Genomic DNA, 19,484 nt, shown 5'->3' on the forward strand with positions numbered 1-19,484 from the left:
CCATTTCCTCTCTGATGAAATTTGAGGAGATGGGTTCTGTTCTGCTGCCTCTTAGCAGCTCTCTCCTTTACCCTCTTTGAACGCTTTATACCTTTTAGAGTAAGTCTTCTCTATCTGAGGAGGATCAAAGACAGGTATAGTTTTCAGAACATAATGATTAAGCCACTGTTTCCTTCTTGCCTGCTAGTGTTACAGTGGCTTCCAGTTACCAGAGGATCCCACAGGTGGGTGAACTCTGAACGGGAGTGTCTGGGCTGGTTGGGGTAGGGTCGAGGAACAGCATACATGCTGCTTAAGCATCTGTCGTGTGAGTCATGTTAAACTTGACATGGGGGTTTCCTACTGGAAGCTGTCAAGCTTGGCACCCCCTTTTGGAGACGGGGACCTCAAGTTCCACACTTGATGGCAATATACAAGATCTTGCCTTTAGTGTGGACAGTTCTCCCATTACAATGGAGGTACCACCTTTGATATTCATGGCCTTAGTGGAGCCAAGGTAGATCTCCTCCAGAAGACCTGCAAGTTATGAACCAGAGGTGAGTTCTACACGGTGCACCAGCATACAGATAATTGGGGGCTTTTCCATGGAATGCTGTTTTTTGTTTTTTGGGTTTTTTTTTTTTGGCCAAGACAGCACACCTACCCACCCTTACAATAGGACTCTCCCACGCTTACAATAGGATTCTGGAGGGAAGGCGATGCCACATGAGGCTGGAACTCAAAAATGGAGTGAGTGTCCTAGTGAATGTTCAGTGTTAAAAAACCATTGACGCCCTCTTTGAACAAGAAGATACAAATGTGGTATCCTTCTGGTCAAGGGTCATGCCATTGACCCTACAGTATCTGAACATTAAGGTCACACAACGAATGCAGAGTCTGATTCTGTGGAGGTCCCGAGAGAGACAATAGGTGAGATGGGGCCCAGGGCAGGCAACATGAAGAGAAAGTACTAGAGGTTGTAACATCTATGTGGATAGATCAGCCAATAACCCAGTGTCCCAGTTTCTACATAATCTCATTTTAGAGTCCTTTACTGCCCATCCGGTGCAGTTACTGACACCCTGTAGATCTTAATACTGGGAATACTTCTGCCATCAGGAATATTATAGTCTGACATTCTGTCCTTTTACCTCCTCCTCCTATCCTTCCAGCTTATATGCCCCCTGGTACCAACTCCACATCATTCATTTTTCTACTTGTTGTCTATATTCCAAGGCCTTGTCTTCCTGATCATCTATCAGGTAACCAACATTTAAAAAGCTCCAGGGGCACCTGGGTGGCTCAGTCGGGTAAGCGTCCAGCTTCGGCTCAGGTCATGATCTCGTGGTCCGTGAGTTTGAGCCCCACGTGGGGCTCGGTGCTAACAGCCCAGAGCCTGGAGCCTGCTTGGCATTCTGTGTCTCCGTCTCTCTCTCTGCCCCTTCGTCAGCTCACACTCTGTGTCTCTCCCTCTCTTCCTGAAAAATAACCATTAAAAAAAATTAAAAAAACAGGGTTGACTGGGTGGCTCAGTCATTTTAGCGGCTGACTCTTGCTCTTCGCTCAGGTCATGATCTCGCACAGGCTCTGCACAGAACCTGCTTGGGATTCTGTCTCTCCTTCTCTGCCTCTCCCCCACTTGTGTTCTCCCCATGTCTCTCTCGAAATAAATAAACATTAAAAATTTTTAAATAAAAACCTCCAGTACAAATGGGCCCCATCCAATCCCCGTCAGTCCTTCTTGTCTGGCAAATTCTTGTCTCTCTGCTTTTTCTAGAAATACCTTTCTCCAAGTTACTGATCGCTATTGGAAATATCACAATTGAGTCTATTGATGGCACAAGAAATTCAGTCCCAGCACTACTTGCAAATCATTCATTCATCTCACAAATACTTATCCCAGGCTTACATGTAAACAAAAGAACTGGAGTGAGGTCACTATTTCCTTCATCTGTTCTCTTGCCAATTCTACTCAGATCTATTCTAAATTTCCTTCACTTTCCTCAACTTAGGCCCTCTTCATTTTCCCTGCAGATGTGCTGGACCACAGTTCACAGAGGAGCTAGAAAGCCATGAGATGGGAGCTCTTCATCAGAACACAACACAGCGAAACCTTCCAACAATATTTCCCCATTCTTCCTTCCTTCCCAGTGTCGAAGGAAATACTCTTTATTGAGAGATCCCTGTATTCTAGTCTTGATGGGACTGAGCCTCCCTTGCCAGGTCTCCTCCTGCTCCTTTCTCTCTTTTACTTTTTTCAGCCTTTTTACTACAGAAATGTTTAAACGTGCACAAGAGCAGCTAGAACAATAGAACTTCCCACACGCCCCTCACCCAAGTTGCACCATTATCATCTGGCAGGTGTGATTACGATTAAAGTGCAAAAGCCCCTTGTAAGATCTTCCCATCTAGGGGCTCCTCAGTCGGTTAAGCATCTGACTCTTGGTTTAGGATCAGGTAATAATCTCAGGTTCACGAGTTCCAGCCTCACATCACGCTCTGTGTTGCTGGTGTGGAGCCTGCTTGGGATTCTCTCTGCTCCTCCTCCTCCCTCTCTGCTCTCCCCCCCTGGTGCTCTCTCTCTCTCTCTCTCTGTCTCTCTCTGTCTCTCAAAATAAACAAACATAAATAAACATCTTGCCATCCATCTCTAAGACATATGCTATGTGCCCATGCCAAAGCTCTCACATTTCTTTGATATTTATCACCTGTGGAACATACTTATTCACAATAGATGTACGCAGCATTGGTGACAAAAAAGCACTGAGCTTATAGGCACTTTGGCAATCACTTCTGCTCTGCCTTGCAGTCAACCCTGAGGAGCCCTTTGAGTGAATTCCTCACCTCCACATGAGAAGTAATCTTACAGAGCAAATTCAGGGCACGATCTCACTGTCCCTTCATCACACAGTAAGTATAACATGCAAAAAGTATAGAAGAACACTATACATGTTGATAAAGACTCAACACTGCTCTATGTGTTTTCAAATATTTAGAAGAAAAACTTTTCCCGCCACTTTTAAAACGAACTATTGTGTTTCAAGTTAAACACAGTAGATCAAACACTCCTCTCTTTCCCCAAAGGCCATTAAAAGTAAAAGATTAGATGAAAAACTGCTCGATGCCATTAGCCATCAGGGAAATGCAAATCAAAACCAGTATTTCACAGCACTTCACACCCACAAGGATGGCTAGAATCAAAAAGATAATCCAAGTGTTGGTGGGACTGTGGAGAATTTAGAACCCCATATGATGCTGGTGGGAATGGAAACTGTTGCAGCTGTTTTGGAAAACAGTCTGGCAGTTGCTCAAAATGTTAAACATCCAGTTATCATATAACCCAGCAGATGACTCCTAGGTGTCTACTCGAGAGCACTGAAAACAGAGGTCTACACAAAAACTTGTATACAAATGTTCACAGCTATATTATTCATAACATCACCAGATGGAAACAACACAAACATGCATCAACTGATAAATGGGTAAATAAAACAGGACATACCCACACGATGTATTTTTTGGCAATAAAAAGACCAATACATGCCACAACATGGATGAACCTTGAAAACATGTTCAGTGAAAGAAGCCAGTCAGAAATGACCACACATGATTCCATTCACATGAAATGTCCAGAATAGGGAAATTGGGAGACAGAAAGTAGATTCAGCCTAGAGCTGGGGCCTGGAGGTGGGGTGGAGGGGGGCTGAGGGGACAGGGGAATGATAGGCAAAAGGTTGTAGGTGGTTTTCTCTGAAGTCATGGAAATGTTTTAGAATTGTGATGCACATGTCTGTGCATATACTGAAAATCACGGACTTATCCACGTCAAATGGGTGAATTATATGGTATGCGAAATATATTTCAATAAAGCTGTGGAAAAGAAGTACTTACGGATGACAAAAAAGGGGAGCGGGTAAGGAAAAAGATGTCAACACATTTTTGGAAGATGGGAATCTGGTGGAGGAGCAGTAACTGACTAGCAGAGCAAATGAGGTGCTAGCAAACCAATTCACACCGCAGAACCCAGAAGACAATAACCTGGAAGCACTAGATAAAAAAGACGTTAGGGGTTCCATGTAGTATACATGATGACGTTTTGTTCTTTTTGTTTGTTTTATATTGTGTATAATTTCTAAAATATTGTTTCTTTTTTTGGTTTTGAATGGGGTTGTTCTTTGCCAGTATTTTGTTAAAACCTTGGTGAAATGTTAGCATGCTTCATATGTGCAGACCATCCCAGGGTTCTCGTCTGGGACAGAGCTCGAGACAACTGTTTTAAAGTTGGCATTGCGCACTTCTGGGGTCTGGGTATGGTGGCGGCAGCAGCTTCTGGAATCAAAGCCAGAAATCTCAAAGGTTGGGTTAAATTCATTTTTAAAGTATATATATTTGAAAATAAATTGTGGAGAAGTCGCATAGATGGTACAGCCATATACCCTTTACCCAGATTTACCTACTAACAGTTTGAACTATTTACAATTTCTGTCTGCTTTCCTCCTTTCCCTTCTCTCTCCACACGAACACACAGATACATGTGTGAAAAACATACATATGTTCTTGAACGTTTGAGAATATATTCCATGCATCATGTACTTTCGCCCTGAATATTTCACTGTGTAATTCTTTTTTTTTTTTTTTTTTTTAATTTTAACGTTTATTTAGTCCTGAGAGAGAAAGAGTGTGCAAGTAGGGGAAGAGCAGGGAGAGAGGGAGACACAGAATACAAAGCAGGTTCCAGGCTCTGAGCTGTCAGCACAGAGCCCGACATGGGACTCGAATTCACTGCCCGCGAGTTCACTACCTGAGATGAAGTTGGACGATTAGACAACTGAGCCACCCAGGCGCCCCTTCACTGTGTATTCTTAAGAAAAGTTTCTCTTACAGCACAGTTATCACAGTGATAACAGTTTAACATTGACATAAAGTTTTTAATTTCGCATTCATATTCCATTTTTGTCACTTTATGTTTTTAAGTTTATTTTGAAGAGAGAGTGCATGTGCATGTGGCAGGGGAGGGGCATAGAGAGCAGGAGAGAGAGGATCCGAAGTAGGACCTGAGACATCCGCGCAGAGCCCCAGGGGGTACTTGATCCCAGAAACTGTGAGATGATGACCTGAGCCTAAATCAAGAGTCAGATGCTTAACCCACTGAGCCATCCTGGTGCCCCCAAATTTGTGGATTTAAATCAAGTAACGTCCTTTGTGTAGTTTTTCTTAAACTTCCTTTACAGGATTCGGTCTAGAATCACATACTACACATAGTTGCTGTGTCTCTCTAGTTTCCTTTAATCTGGGTCAGTTTCTTAGGCTTTTTTATAATAAGGGCCCAGTTTTGAATACTATATCCGATGTGCCATATTTATAACCCCTCCTCACCTAGAAACTTTTTTTTGTTGGAACTGATCTTGCAGGATGTTAAAGGATATTGTTATAGTTGTGAGTGAGTCCTAGGAGCCTTAGGGACCGTCAGGACCACCCTTTCTATTAAAAAGCAATACTAGTGATGCAAAGATATGTGCAGGGATTTTCCTTAACAGAGAAACCTCCTGCAGTCAAGGGAAGGTATGTGCCCCAGGCGGGCTGAGCTTGAAGTGCACCTTCCTTCTGGGTAGAGACAATGGTGAAGCTGTGGGTGCAGGAGAAGAGAGGTAAAGGAAGGAGTTACCATTACTGATAAACCCTCCTCATATCAGAGGGAAAGAATTGGGTGTCTGTGGCCAAGACTGATTCATCAGAGACGGAATGCAGGCAAGTCAAATCAGGAGATGATACAGGGCTTAATTTCAACAGTCTGTAATATAAATAATGAAGCTAGTTGTAAGGGGTACAACTATTAAGTGACTAGCTAGCATGGGGAGATGAATACATATACACCATGAACAAGAATGACATTATTGTTAAAAAAGGGATGGAGATGTCAATAGGTATTTTGGTGAAACGTTAACAATTATGCTGGGAAAAACTAATGAAACTTTTCATGGAAGAAGTAACCACAGGTGTGATTCAAAATACTCCAAATGGTATTGTTACATATAATTACAATTGCGCTCATGAGACGTTATGCTAAAGAGAAGCCCGCTTCCTAGATTAAGATGAGTTTGGTCCTGTGGGCTGTGATTCAACATTACCGCTCTGTAACAAAGGAATAATTAAAATTGTGGGGAGGGGCGCCTGGGTGGCTCAGGCCAACCAGTTGGTCCGACTCTTGATTTCAGCACAGGTCATGCTCTTGTGGCTCATGAGATCGAGGCCCCCATCAGGCTGGAGGCTGCTTGGGATTCTCTCTCTTCTTCTCTACCCCTCCCCCGCTCATGCTCACAAGCCCTCTGTCACTCAAAATAAAGTTTAAAAAATAAAAAAAAATACAAATGTTGAGGGGAGAGGTGGCATTAGGCAGAGAGAAGAGGGAGCCTCAGGGTGAGACACCGTATGGGTAGAAGAGACCCTCTAGGGCATGAATAGCCTAAGAGGGGTATGGGGAAATAAAAGAATTACTAAAGGATTTTAAGTTGTTTGCCACAGGTCCATGGGGCGCCATGCCCCCGTGTCCCTCTTTGCCATGCTTTCTGTTCTTTGGTAGAGGCTACTCTGCTCTCTTATGCTCTTTGGTGAGTGTGGATTCTTTTGAGGAAATATGGGGGGTAGGGCTGCCTCTCAGTATATTTCTCAGTTCATAAAAGTAAAAATGCACTACTGGGGAAAACTGCAGCTGAAGGCAGAGTAGATGTTGGGGATGTAGATCTCTGGGCATAGCAAACCTTCGGCGACAATGTGGGGTCCCAAAGGAGATCACCAAGCAGTAAAAAGGGTCTCAGGTAATATCAGGGAAATATCAGGGAAACAGGTGGAATATGATGATGTCACTGAGGTAAATATATGAAATGGTGAAAGTAATCATTGAAAGTAATCAAAAAACTCCCATAGGGTTTTTTTCAAGATCACATGGGATAGCATATATGAAAGTCCTTTGTGAACTATATAACAACATACCTATGTGAGTCTTGTTATTATTATCACTGACTATGTGATCTTATATCCTCATTCTTGGGCCTCTCCAAATCCAATCCACCAAGGGTATCTCTTAAAGGACACTGTACTCGGCCTCTCATAATATCTCTTGCTTTGACCTTCACCAATCTCCTGGTTTCCCAGGTTGGAGAACTTGCCAGAACGAAGTTGAGGAGATAAGAAAGGTGATTTCTCTTCTGCAAAGGTGACTAAACATTACCTTCTTTCCTGACACCCCCGCCCCACCTTTTTTAGCAGAGTCTATGAATTTCTAGGGCTTCAGGGAAGCCTGGGGCTGACATGGGATAGAAAATCCTCAGAGTCAGAATGGAAAAGCCTTCGGGATGGGGGGTGGCACTACTTTTGCCAGAACTGCCAGAGCCACATATGTTTGTTTTGGCCGTGGCTGCAGCTTTGTACCTCCTGTCTCCTGCAGCCCCCTGTGCCGGCATCATGATACCATGCACTTTCGTCAACTGTTATGTCCAGACCCCTTCTGTGAGGTGTGTAATAGTACAACTGCTGAGGTCAATCGGCTGCTGTTCCTGGAGGTCCTGGAAGACGCTACTCTCTCTGTGATCCCCTTGGCTGCCACAGCCCTTGTGACAGACTCATCATTCTGTCCATTCCCTGCCTTGACAGCAGTCCCTCCAGGAGACCTAAAACCAGCCCTTTTGCCTGAGCCGTCCCCACCACCCCTCCCTTTTCTCACCTAAGGTTTTCTTATCCTCATGACCAGGTCACTCTCTGCCACCAGAGTCTTTTCCTCCTTTGAGTTCCAGATTCCCATGGGCCATTCTACACCCCAACCCACTGCCTTTACCCCTCTCCTACTACATGACGTTCAGAAAGGGGATCCTATTGCCCAAGCCGAGTCCACTTTACCTCTGAATACCATCTTTTCTCTTGACCCCACCTATTTCCAAGACATCAACCTCTTACCACGTCTGTCCCAGACAAAGAATCCCACTGATTCATTTGCTCATCATCATGCACACCAGCCCTGTCTGTTTCACCACCAGCGGACTGCACTTTAACTGCGACTCAATCTAAATCGATTTCAATCTCCTTGAAGCCTGTTCCAGAGAACTCATCTCCAGATAGCCCTGGTGGATGGTCTACTTGTACCCCAACAATCAGAGGTAGTGGTCATTTAAGCTCGTCAATTTCCGGATTCTCCTGTTGGCAGGCTCACGCACAGAACATTCCCCCCCCCCCCCCCCCCCGCATTATCACACTCTAATTTTCAGCAAGAGCGAGATTACTTCCATCTACCAGAAACCCATCTCTGGGGAGACCCTGCTAACAGGCACAAGGAGGCCAATGGAGTTTCTTTCCTTGACCTTAACATACAGGCAGTCTTAGAGAGACAAATGAAAAAGAGAATGCCTTTCCAGATTTTGGAGAAGAAAGAAAAAGAAGAGGGACCATTTTCAAAACACACGTGGCCAGAATACCAAAGGACATCTTCAGTGCATTCACTGCAGCCCTTCGATGTACAGATCACCACAGCCCCCAAAACTGGCTGGAATGTTGAAGGCAAAACAGAGCACCTGAGCATTTGTCAGCAGTGCCTTGATCTCAAGTGTTTGGGGGAAAACTTGTATCAGAAATATAGCCAGCTCGTCTGGGGTCTTCCCTCCTTGCATAGTGAGTCCTTAGTAGCCACTCTCCTGGTTTCTACTAGTACTTCCCCACTAGGGTCTCACTTTGTCTTATTCAATGGATGCCATAATGCTTCCGCAGTCAAAATGCAGGATCAAGAAGTTCTACTCCACCCTCATTCCCATCGCCTTCCTCTCCCCGGTTTATATTCCCGACCCTGGCCTCAAAACTTGTCCCAATCCCAGCCGCTACCTTTCACTCAGGTGAACCCCCAGGCCCACCTTCAACATCGCCTACCAATCATACCATAGTCTTCTTCACCCCCGAATAGGGACTGTGGAGTGTTTTTCCAAGGATCCAAGAATGAGTCAGACTCTCCTATCTTGACTGAAAACCAGCATGTGCCATGGCACGTGTTGAAGAAGCACCAGGAAAGTTTGTGGGGTTTAGTCCCTGGGTTCCCAAGATCTCCTGAAGCCATTTGTCCTCAAGCCCCCAACTTTCCATTGGTTAGCCGGTCATCCCATGCCGGTATACCAGGCTCCATCATTCCTGGCCATTTCCATATTACCTGTGAACCCTAGGAGAGACTGGAGTTTCACGGTCCAAGGAACGTAATCCCATGCTGGTGCCTGCATGCCTGTAGAAACCTAGAGTCTCTAGCACTGATGGAGCCTCAGTGTACATGAACAGAAATGTCTCAGCAAAAAAGCAGACATGTTTGCTCAAAATTCTCTGAGCTCCAGGGCCACAGTAGCAAGGATCTAGCAAAGACTGAATCGAGTTTCCCAGGAAGTTTCCATGAGAGGGTCCCAACAGAGTTCCAGCTAAGGATGAACATGATGAGGATCTTGGGTAATCTAGAGAAGAGCCCAGAAGGCAGCCCACAAAGGGTCTCAGAATGCTACCTAGCGAAGGGTCTTAGGGCTTCTTTGGAGGCAAAAAGTAACTGTGTGTCATTCAAGGAGTCACTCAGGGAATGAATTGCTAAATGTCTCAAGGAGGGACACAGACCAGAACCAAATGAAATCTGACCTTACATTACATTTGAACAAGAAATTTTGGTAGATTACTGCGGGTAGGATTCCTACAGGTGTGTGTTGTTCATGGCTGGCTGATGACAATGCACTGCCTTTGTGTGGGAGTTCCCAGACTAAAATGGAAACCACAAATCAAAAAAAACAATGGTGGGTAGGGTTTGCTGCCAGATTACCATTCTGGAGCCTTCCTTTCTCGATCCCGATACCCGACGGCTGCTAGAGGCCCATATTGTAAGATTTCGGATGAGTCAGAGGTGGGGTCTACTGCTCAGGGTTCTTGAATCCATAAAATTCTGTATGTTGAGAGAAACCACAACATGGCCTCTTCCCCAATTAGACATTCCCTCCTAAGCCATGCATATTTCTCTGGTGGATTCCAAAGCTGAGTTTTCTAACCCCCGTGAGAGAAGCTCTAAAACTTTTCATGGCAACAGGAGGAGAACACCAAATTCAGTCCCCACCCTGGATCATTCTCTCCCTGCCATATCACCTATGGGCAATGAAAGACAGAGGGCCCTGAAAGCATCACTCTCTGACACCAACCATGAGTTTGCACAGGGTATCCAGACAGCTGCATATGGAAGTCAGACTTTCCAGTCCCTTACACACAGCATCATAGCTCAAGTGAGACAGAGGGCGGCTGTACTAGACAGCAGATGTGGCCCAGAGGTACCCCCAAAGCAAGCTGAAGCTGGATATGAGCCAAAGGATGAGAAAGTGAGTCCTGGCGATGGAACTGAAATGGCTCAGGGCAGAGTGATGGTGCAGAAGAATTTAGACCATGTTGCAAAGCACAACTTGTCCAGGGGCGTATTCAACACCGAGGAGCTGTGTACTCTTCAATCCCAATCTTGTGAAGTCTTGACAACCAGTGAGTTGGAAAGCTCCAAAATGACAAATGTCAATTTGAGTAAGGTAGAAGCTGTGCCGACCACTGAACAGCCCTCACCAAAAACACTGGCTCCCCAAGATTCTAAACTATCAGACCTTAAAAGACAGCTCCTTAGTGAGTTAAAGTTGAAACTGTAGAGGGAGGACCACAATCAAGCTCAAGCATGGATGCCACTGGCATGCCCCTTACTTCCGACAGCTTGACGTCCAAGGCCTCACTGACTCAGTCCCAGAGTGACTGTAGTGGGGATATGGGAGCGTCCCAGGTGCCGCATGTCCACTTGGAGGACAACACAGCACGGAGCAGCAGCAGGAGTCCTGGCCCTCTAAGCTGGTCTTAGGTAAGTGCCAGCCTAAGAATTTTCCACAAAGAAAAAGTGCAGAGAAAATGAGACCTCAGGGTTCCAAAGCAGGAAAATGTAGAAGGGAGGATTCAGGGGTAGGGACATCGGTAGCCAGAAAGAAGAGCCACCGTGTTGAGGACAGAAAATTAGAGAGTGCTTCCTCACCTCTGTCACAGAATGAACAGTGAACAGTTGCTTCCCGAGAGGTACTTCAGAAAAAAGATGAGGCGATGTATCAAGTGGATCAAGGCCATGAAAAAAATCACAAAGCAGGAAAGTTGCCAGCACCGAGACCCAGTTGAAAGTGTGACTGACTGCTCTTGTGAGTGCTGGGCCTCCTGAAGCTCATGAGCTCATGATTGCCACTGGGAAGATCCTAGGCGTGAAGGTGGCAGGTAGGTATGAATCTGAGGCCTCAGAGTTAAGCCAGCAGAAGGAAGAACTCCAGGCCCAGGCAGGGCCTGACAAGAGGCATCCCTCCAACTATCAGGCTTCCTCTGACACACCACACGGCAAACGGGCCAGGATCGAGTTCTGTGGCCAAGAAGCCGTCTCTGCGAACAGAAGTGTCTTACAAGTGTCAGGCAGAACAGACACAGGACCGGAATTCCCCAGAAAGTTGGGGCCTTCAAGAAGCAGCTATTAACTCCAAGCCAACTCGCTTCTTCTCTGTCCTCCAGGGAGCCCGTGCATCACCTAGGCCCCACCTGTGTGCATCAAGTATGCCAGGTCCTTGCAGCCCCCCTCACCGCTGATGAAAGTACTCTGTTCAGACATTTGACTCTTCTATTCAAGCAGAAAATGCTTCTCCAGCACTTTGAGGGAGAAGAAATTTCCCTAAAGAAATCGTTTAGTCCTTGTTGAGAAAGCTCACAGTTTTCACGATAACATATCCTCTGATCAGAACAATCTTTCTTCAGCACAACCAAGAATATTAATCCTCCTCAATAAACGTTTGTTCTAATAGAGAGTGGGGGTGTTTCTGTGTAGTGCACTGGGATTGTGGGGTGGTGGCGTACAGGAGGGGGGACTTGTGCTTTGGGAAAGGAAGAAGTGAGTTCAGCTCTTACCGATTTCCTCTTTGGGCTTCTACATCCATACTGGTCCCTTGTAAGAAGCTTGACAGTGGCCTTTTCAGTTTTATCCTGGGGCCCTTTATGTGACCCTTTTCAGGGGTCCTGTATTTAAGACGTAGAATTGTTTTCATAAAAAGTACAAAAGGCTTACTCTGAAAACGTTCAGGCCTTCACCAAGTGAGAAAACCCCTTAAAGTCTACACCTTGGCTCCACCTGTTTGTTCATCTGCTCCCAAACTATCCTGACATATATACAGCTGTAGGGTGCGATGAGGTACTATGGCATGTAGGCGTCACCTCCCGGAGCCTACTCAGGGCTTATGAGAGCACAGGGATACCATTTTGGCCTGAGAGAACACAAGATCGTCTTTGAGCGTGAAGACAGCACCTCCAGGATGTTGTCAGGGAAGCTGTGCTCCTATATGGCGCCTGCTTTCCCAGACATGCTACATTTTACACCAAAGTGACAGTAATTCAGAGGTGCATTAGTTATGAATTGCTGTGTAATGGATATCCCAAAATTTAGTGGCTTAAAAACACATATTTATCATCTGACAATTTTTGTGGGTCAGAATCTCAGGCTAGGCCTATCTGGATTTTCTGCTTCAGGGTCTCTCAGAAGGCTGTCATTAAGGTGTCAGCTGAGGCTAGGTTCTCATGTGAAGGCGTGACTGGGGAAGGACCCACTTCTGTATTCACTTACAGTTGTTGGCAAGATGCATGCCTCAAAGCCTGTTTGCCTGAGGTCCTCAATACCCTGTTGGCCCTGGGTGGGAGTTCGCTGGTTCCTGGTCATGTGGGTTTCTCTGACACAGCAATTTCCTTCATCAAAACTAGGAGAGAGTGTGCAAATAAGACAGAAGTTATAATCTTTTATAAACTAATAATGGAAGTGGCATCCCATTACCTTTCCTTTATTTTGTTGGAGACAAATCACTAAGGTCAACCAGTGCTCAAGGGGAGGGGTAATTACCCACAATTGTAAACTTCAGGAGGTGGGGATCATTGGAATCTTAGGAGTCTTCCTAAGGCAAGGGTTCCTTCTTGGACACCCTACTCAGTCCACTGAAGCAAAAGGGGCCAAAGGTGCCAACTGGATCCTTCTCCTCATCCATATCCATGTCCTCAAGGTCAAAGCTGTTTAATGGCTACGTGGAATGGCAGCTGGTAACAAAACATCCAACAGATTGGAGCATCCAAAGAAGGAAGAACAGGTGATACAGAGGTAAAGTTGGTGTGGGGTCATCCTGAAAGTAAAGTAAAATGAACACTTGCAAGCACCTGACTCCCCAGCATTCAGACTTAAGAGGGGAAGAAAGCTTAGGTGCAGTATGGCTCATCCTATCTCTACCACTTTCTCCACTTTGCCCTAGCTCCCAGGCCTTAGGGCTAAGGAAGTAACCTCAGCTTCTGTAGATATAGACAAACCGAGAGAGGAAGCAAACCCTACAGGCTGCAAGACTCAATTCCTATTATTAATATATTTAGTATAGCACATCTCTGAGTTCAAATTTGATTCTTCAACCTAGCACATCAGAGAGAATGAGTCGCCCAATTGATGGGAAAGCTAGCACTGGGATCTAAGAACATCTTGGGATGTAACTCCCATCTTGGGATATCTTCCATGTACCTATGACTTGGGGACTTCTAACCAAAGGAGATGTCTTGGTTTAAAGGGGTTGAGTTAATGGCCTGGGGTCACATGACAAGTCACACCTAGTGTCCATTGCCTCCATTCTGAGAAAATATTGAATGAGTTAACGAGACAGAATTTGCATACTCAGAACATCCAGGACGTCATCTGTCTAAATGATATGGTAGTACCATCCATGAATGATCTTATACTTTTCTTCGGCTTCTAGGATTACTATTGCCCCTTCTTCAGATTCTTGTTCCTATAGGAAAGCAGTACTGTCATAAAAAGCAAGAAATTGTATTTGCTGAAAAATGACTGGACAGATGATCAATTTTTCCAGAAAAAGATGTGCTTTGTGCCTACTCTCAAGTATCGCTGTGTTATGAGAAGCCGGGGGAGTATCATTTACATGATATAGTGTTGCGCCTCAAGAATTTTCACTGACTTATAATGCAGTGGGAATGGGATACCTGAATTTTTACAACCTTAAATCTAACTCCAAACCTAATGTCAGGGTTGCCAAAATGCATGAATTGATTGGTACGTTGATACGTTGATACGGATTGGCCATGGGGACCCCAGATCCCAGCTTCAGGCACTGGGAACTTTTCTGCTGTCAGGTGCCGCCTAAGGCAATCAAGTTCATAGAGGCAGCCTTCAGAGGGATTAACATTGAGAACTGTGTCCCAATCAGCAGTCGCAGTGAAGGAGCTCAGGCCTCAAGAAGGGGCTCTTCTCTTGAGGCTTTTCCCCTAGGACTTCCATTGGACCTGCATCAGAAACTAAATCAGGGTATTTTCCTGTGTCCCAAGGGCACATACGGTCTTCATTAGGCAGGCGAAGTGGCAGGTTCAGAGACTTGTGGAGGCTGCCTCCTTCTCTCCCAGGCGACTCAAGGTCTATTCCTTCCTTCATAGGTGGGGTCGGGGAGCAGGGAAAGAACCGATTATTACAGAAGTGTATCAGTGGGGGCGCCCGGGCTGTTGAGTTGCTTGAGCATCTGACTTCAGCTCAGGTCATGATCTCATGGTTCGTGAGTTTGAGCCCTCCGTCGGGCTCTGTGTGGACAGCTCAGAGCCTAGAGCCTGCTTAGGATTCTGTGTCTCCCTTTCTCTCTGCCCTTCCCCGCTTGGGCTCAGTCTCTCTCTCTCTCTCTCACAAATAAATGAACATGAAATAAAAATTAAGTGAAGCAGTGCTTCCCCCTGGGGTGGAGGCTGGGCTGGCAATGACAAGAGTGGGTCATTTTCCTCTGTAGGGATTCTTTCCAAGTTTGGGTAACCTTCATTTGAGGCAGGATAATTGACCAAACTATTGAATGCTTCCTCTCTATTCCCTGTCAGAGGTGACTCCAAAAGGAATAAAAAGTTAACATCCCCTTTAGTCTTACAGGAAGCTCTGGGCTTCTCCTCTCAGGGGTCACAAACGGCCTTCATGTTTTCTGACCCCAAAGAGAAGTTGCGAGGCACGTATCGCACAGTCCTCTCAAGACTCTTATAAGTGAGATGAAAATCTGGCCAAGTGTCCTCAGGAGAGAGGAGAGACGGGATGACAGAAGTGCTAGGGTGAAAGGAGAGTTGCTTAAGGTACTAGTGGTCCAGCGACTTGATCATAATGATGTAAAGATGTGTTCCTTACGTAGAGGGTTCTGTGTGGCAGTTCTCTAGGAGACAAGACAATTCTTTCAAAGGATGAAATGATGTTTGCTAAGACGGTGAATCATCAAGCCCCATTATTTGGGAGCTGCCACAAAACACCACATTGCCCGCGCTCGGAATAGAGGCTCTACAACCAGCTGCCTTTCAACGGGCCAAATGAGCTTGGATAATGACCATCCCAGTAGCAACCATGGTGGGATTAATCACAGAGGCTCTTTGGTATATACTTACTTGCCTGATAGCGAATATTTGCTTGATAGCAAAATCCTCCCCCACCAACCCCACTGACAGTCATGACTAATATAGGATGCCTTCCTTTGACATGGGGGCTTTGAACAAGATTTAATTTAATTCCGAAAAATTAGGCAATGCTTATTGCACTTCAATTTTGCAAAACATGCTTTTATGTGTATTTTCCCATTTAACATTTACGATCCTTCACAGTGGGTTTCTTAATCCCCTCTTGTAGAAGGGCAATCTGGAGGACAGAGAAGGTAATATATATTTAGTGTGCTAGCATGGGAAGAGGGAGCTAGGCTGGAGAGTGCCCTTGCACTGTGAGGAATTATTTGGCTGTCAATGACAGCAAAAACAATGGGACTGACTTAAGAAAGAGAATCTGTTGACTCAGGTACCTGAGAAAATCTAGCAGTAAGGCTGGCGTCAGGCAGGAGGGTTCAAGTTGGGGCTCAGTTGATGCCATCAAGGTTCAGTTTGTATCCGTTTCTTGGCACTATATTCTGGACTGACTTTCTGTCTGTCATTTTGTACCTTCACGTGTACTTTTCAAGCACTAAGTAGAGCTGAAAATGGGTTGTCTCTCTCATAGTCCCTGCAAAAGTCCCATTGTGCCTTACTGTCTCCAGCTGGGTCACATGCCGTCCCCGACCAGTCACTGCTGCCCAAAAGCATAAAACCATCTTTTGGCCAAGCCTTGAGTTATACACCCATCTTAAAATAAGACCGTCTGGGAAAGACAACTCCATCTTTACATGGACTGAGACTGAGAATGGGGTTAATTCCCTGGGGGTCAACAGAGGGACTATTTCCAGAAGGTGAGTGAATGCTGGGTGTCAAAACAAAACCAGATCGGCTACATCCCTCTCTCTCACTGTCCCAGTTCTGCCTTCTTGTCCGGAGTTATGCCACTGACTAATGCTTGGGAGTTGAAGGAAATGCTGATTCTGCACAGACCCTGGGACAGGCCAGAAGTGGGATGGAGCCCAGGACAGGAACTTGAGGTGGCAGCAATCACAGGCCCCAACATCCATGTGGACAGACCATCCCATAATCCGCCCTCTCACTGTCTACCCCTTCTCATCCTAGAGCCCTTTACCTGCATTCCAGTCTAGTTGTGGCCGTAGCCCAGAACTTATCACCGGGAACACTTCTGCCTCCTGAAAAAGCAGTCTGACATTCCACCCGGTTTTCTTCTTTCAGTTTATGCCCTCAGTATGCCAATTCTTCAACCTATTCAGCAGGAACTACAAGCCACTTTATACGTCTCCCTGGGCCTCTGACAGCGTTTTTCTTCATTTCTTCCCTCTCCAAGGAAAACTTCGTTAATCCCAAACCTAAAGAGCTCTACTCTCAACAGCTTTCCCCACTTGCCTTTCATCTGTCACCCTTGCCAAAGTCAGTTCTGTCCTTTTTAGACCCGTCTTCCGATAAGGGGCTGACCCCTCTTGGATAAAACCACACAAGAAAGTAACTGATGCCACCCTAAATGTTCCATACCAGTGGTCAGCTCCAACACTGCCTGAAGACAATCCATTCCTTCCCTCGGTGTTTACTGTGTACTGGGCTTTCTTCTAAGCATTGGGGGCGCACGGGGAAGGAAACAAAGCTCCCTGTCTTCGTGGAGCTTCTAGGACGGTTCCTCAGTCAATTCTCTTGCCTAAGCGCTCAAAATGGTTTCACTCGCCTACAATTTCTCCACAATCCCCACTCGTCCAGCATGGGTGCTGGATCACCACAGGGAAATGAGAAGTCACCGGATCTTTTCATCGCTAGCAGATATCAAAGAGTAACCAAACCAAAACGTGAATCCCCATCCCTTCTTTCCTCTTTCCTTCCTATTATACTGTGAAGGGTTCCCCGGGGATCTGTCCCCGCTTCCCAATTTAGAACACTTTTCCCCCTGTGCTGGAATGTTTGGCTTAGTCATCTGCTTTTCTAGAGGACCGAACCATGCGTACCTCACCACAGTCTGGCTGGCAGACGCAACGGAGCTCGACAACCTCTGGCGGGAAGTAGGAGCAAAGGGAGGCTTTTCCCAGGGGAGGTCGGTCTGGCCTTGGGCCACGTGCAGAGGCCAGTCACACCCCGGGGCGGCTCCGCCCCCAAAGCCAGCTGCACCCAGAGCGGGGCCACGGCCCCTTAAGGACAGGCGCAGAGGCGTGGCGACGTCCCGGAGAGCCACGCAGCGGGGCGAGTAGGGCCCAGGGAGTCACGCGCAGGGGCGGCTCCGCGCCCAAAGGGAGCGGCACCAAGGGCGGGGCCACGTCCTGCTGGGGACACGCACAGAGGCGTGGCGACGTTCAGGGCTAGCCATATCAGGGGCGAACGGTCCCGGGAGCCACCCCCAGGGGCGGCCCCGAGAGGTTGTGGTGTTTGCCCTGGCGATGGCGGCCATGTTGGGCAGTCTAACGGTTAGTCCTCTCACCTCAGACTTCTGGAATCTGTGTCCATCACTTCTGGAAGAGGAGAATTTTGTTTGCCTCCAAGATAGATTTCGACGAAGGTTTCTGGATGCTGGTTGACCTCGTCTCCTGCGCTGACAGAGGGATCCTTCCCAAAGTCTGCCATTTCCATCCCGGCGGTTGCTCCTTCAGGCCGCGCAACCCCTGACTCCCTCCCACAGGAGGCTGCTGCCTGGGAAAACGTGCTGACGCCCGGGGGTGGGGCTGCGCCTGGGCCGCGGGGCCCCCTTTGCCGAGGTCACTGGATGGGGCTTGCGCGGGTGAACCTAGTGTGGACTGTAGCGGCGATATTGGCTGATGTTAAGACGTCACTTTACACCAGCTGCCTGGTCTTGCCCAAGAAGCCTTTCTCAGACGTCATCTCTAGGTGCAGAGATAAAATATCATAGGGGTGGTCCTGAGGCCTGGAATGATCAAATGAAGTTTTGAGTAGTGTTAAGCGCCGATGTTACTGCACGGGTTGGGGGTGCAGATGGTGACCACGTGGGCCTTGCAGCCCCTAGACGCCAGTGCCTTGGAAATGCCTGCACCAGTCAGGAGAGTGAGGCTTCAAGATGCAAGTTCGTACCCTAAATTAGGAATCCTCATTTCTGATTCCCTGCGAAACCGGTAACTGGTAGGATGCTCACAGTCTGCCACTTGTTTTCAAAGGAGCCACAAGAGCTTTAATTGCTGCTTGGACCTAGCGGTGAGTCCAGGGGGAATGGTTTGGGCGAACCCCAGGTATAAGCCAATGGAGGCGTTCTGGATGGAGAGGAAGAGGCAGAACCTTCTTTCGGCCTTGCAAGATCAGGGATAGCAGGACGTGAGTCTCTCCATGAAGCGGATATCATGTTTTTTATTAGGCAGAAACTCTCAGGTAATTGCCCTAAATTGCAGGTATTGATGTATTGATGCCTCTGTGTGTCCTGGTTCCGTGTTGGGAAGCGTCACCATGTTTATCGTAGTAGGAGGTGGAAGAGAATCGTATTCGTGACTATTTCCCCTACTAGAAAGTGCACTGTTAGTGTATTTGGAAGATATGGTAAAGTAGTAGAGGAGAAACCTCATAGATTCCCAGCTTCAAAACAATCACCCTTACCCCTTTCGTGCATCCTAGAGATTTCGCTATGCCTGTTTTTTTTTTATTTTTTTTTATTTTTAATGTTTATTTAATTTTGAGAGACAGAGAATGAGTGAGCAAGGGAGGGGCAGAGACAGAGGCACAGAATCTAAAGGAGCTCCAGGCTCTGAACTGCTAGCAAATAGCTGGACGGGGGGCTTGAACCCGTGATCTGAACCGTGAGATCATGACCTAGGCTAAAGTCCTGCACCCCTTGGTGTGCCTGTTTTTAACATTGCTTAAGTGATATGTAGTCCAAATGAAAAACACTACCATAAACATATTTATGTCATTGTGAACTTTCATAACCGTTGTATGATAACTTTTTATGAAGTGGTAGAATATGAAATTCTACTTTCTGTTGACATTTGGGTGGTTTCTGACTCTGAATTTTTAGTATTTTGCTTACCATGTTTAGTCATAATTGTGCTTGCTTATAAACC

The 19,484-nt window shown here is 46.5% G+C and overlaps 1 long non-coding RNA gene and 1 pseudogene across 1 annotated transcript; one reads left to right on the forward strand and one right to left on the reverse strand.

Annotated features, from left to right (window-relative positions):
- Window positions 1–522: 522 nt before the first annotated feature.
- LOC144614024 (uncharacterized) lies at window positions 523–18,251 on the reverse strand. Its single transcript, XR_014135931.1, has 4 exons — window positions 17,903–18,251; window positions 12,647–12,776; window positions 11,938–12,045; window positions 523–1,457 (listed from the first exon to the last, which is right to left on the reverse strand). It is a non-coding gene; the product is annotated as an uncharacterized LOC144614024 (long non-coding RNA).
- Window positions 7,332–8,456, forward strand: LOC144614077 (spermatogenesis-associated protein 31D3 pseudogene; annotated as a pseudogene).
- Window positions 18,252–19,484: the final 1,233 nt, after the last annotated feature.

The sequence above is a fragment of the Panthera onca genome, chromosome D4, assembly GCF_046562875.1.
Source record: "Panthera onca isolate mPanOnc1 chromosome D4, mPanOnc1 haplotype 2, whole genome shotgun sequence".
NCBI lineage: Eukaryota > Metazoa > Chordata > Mammalia > Carnivora > Felidae > Panthera > Panthera onca.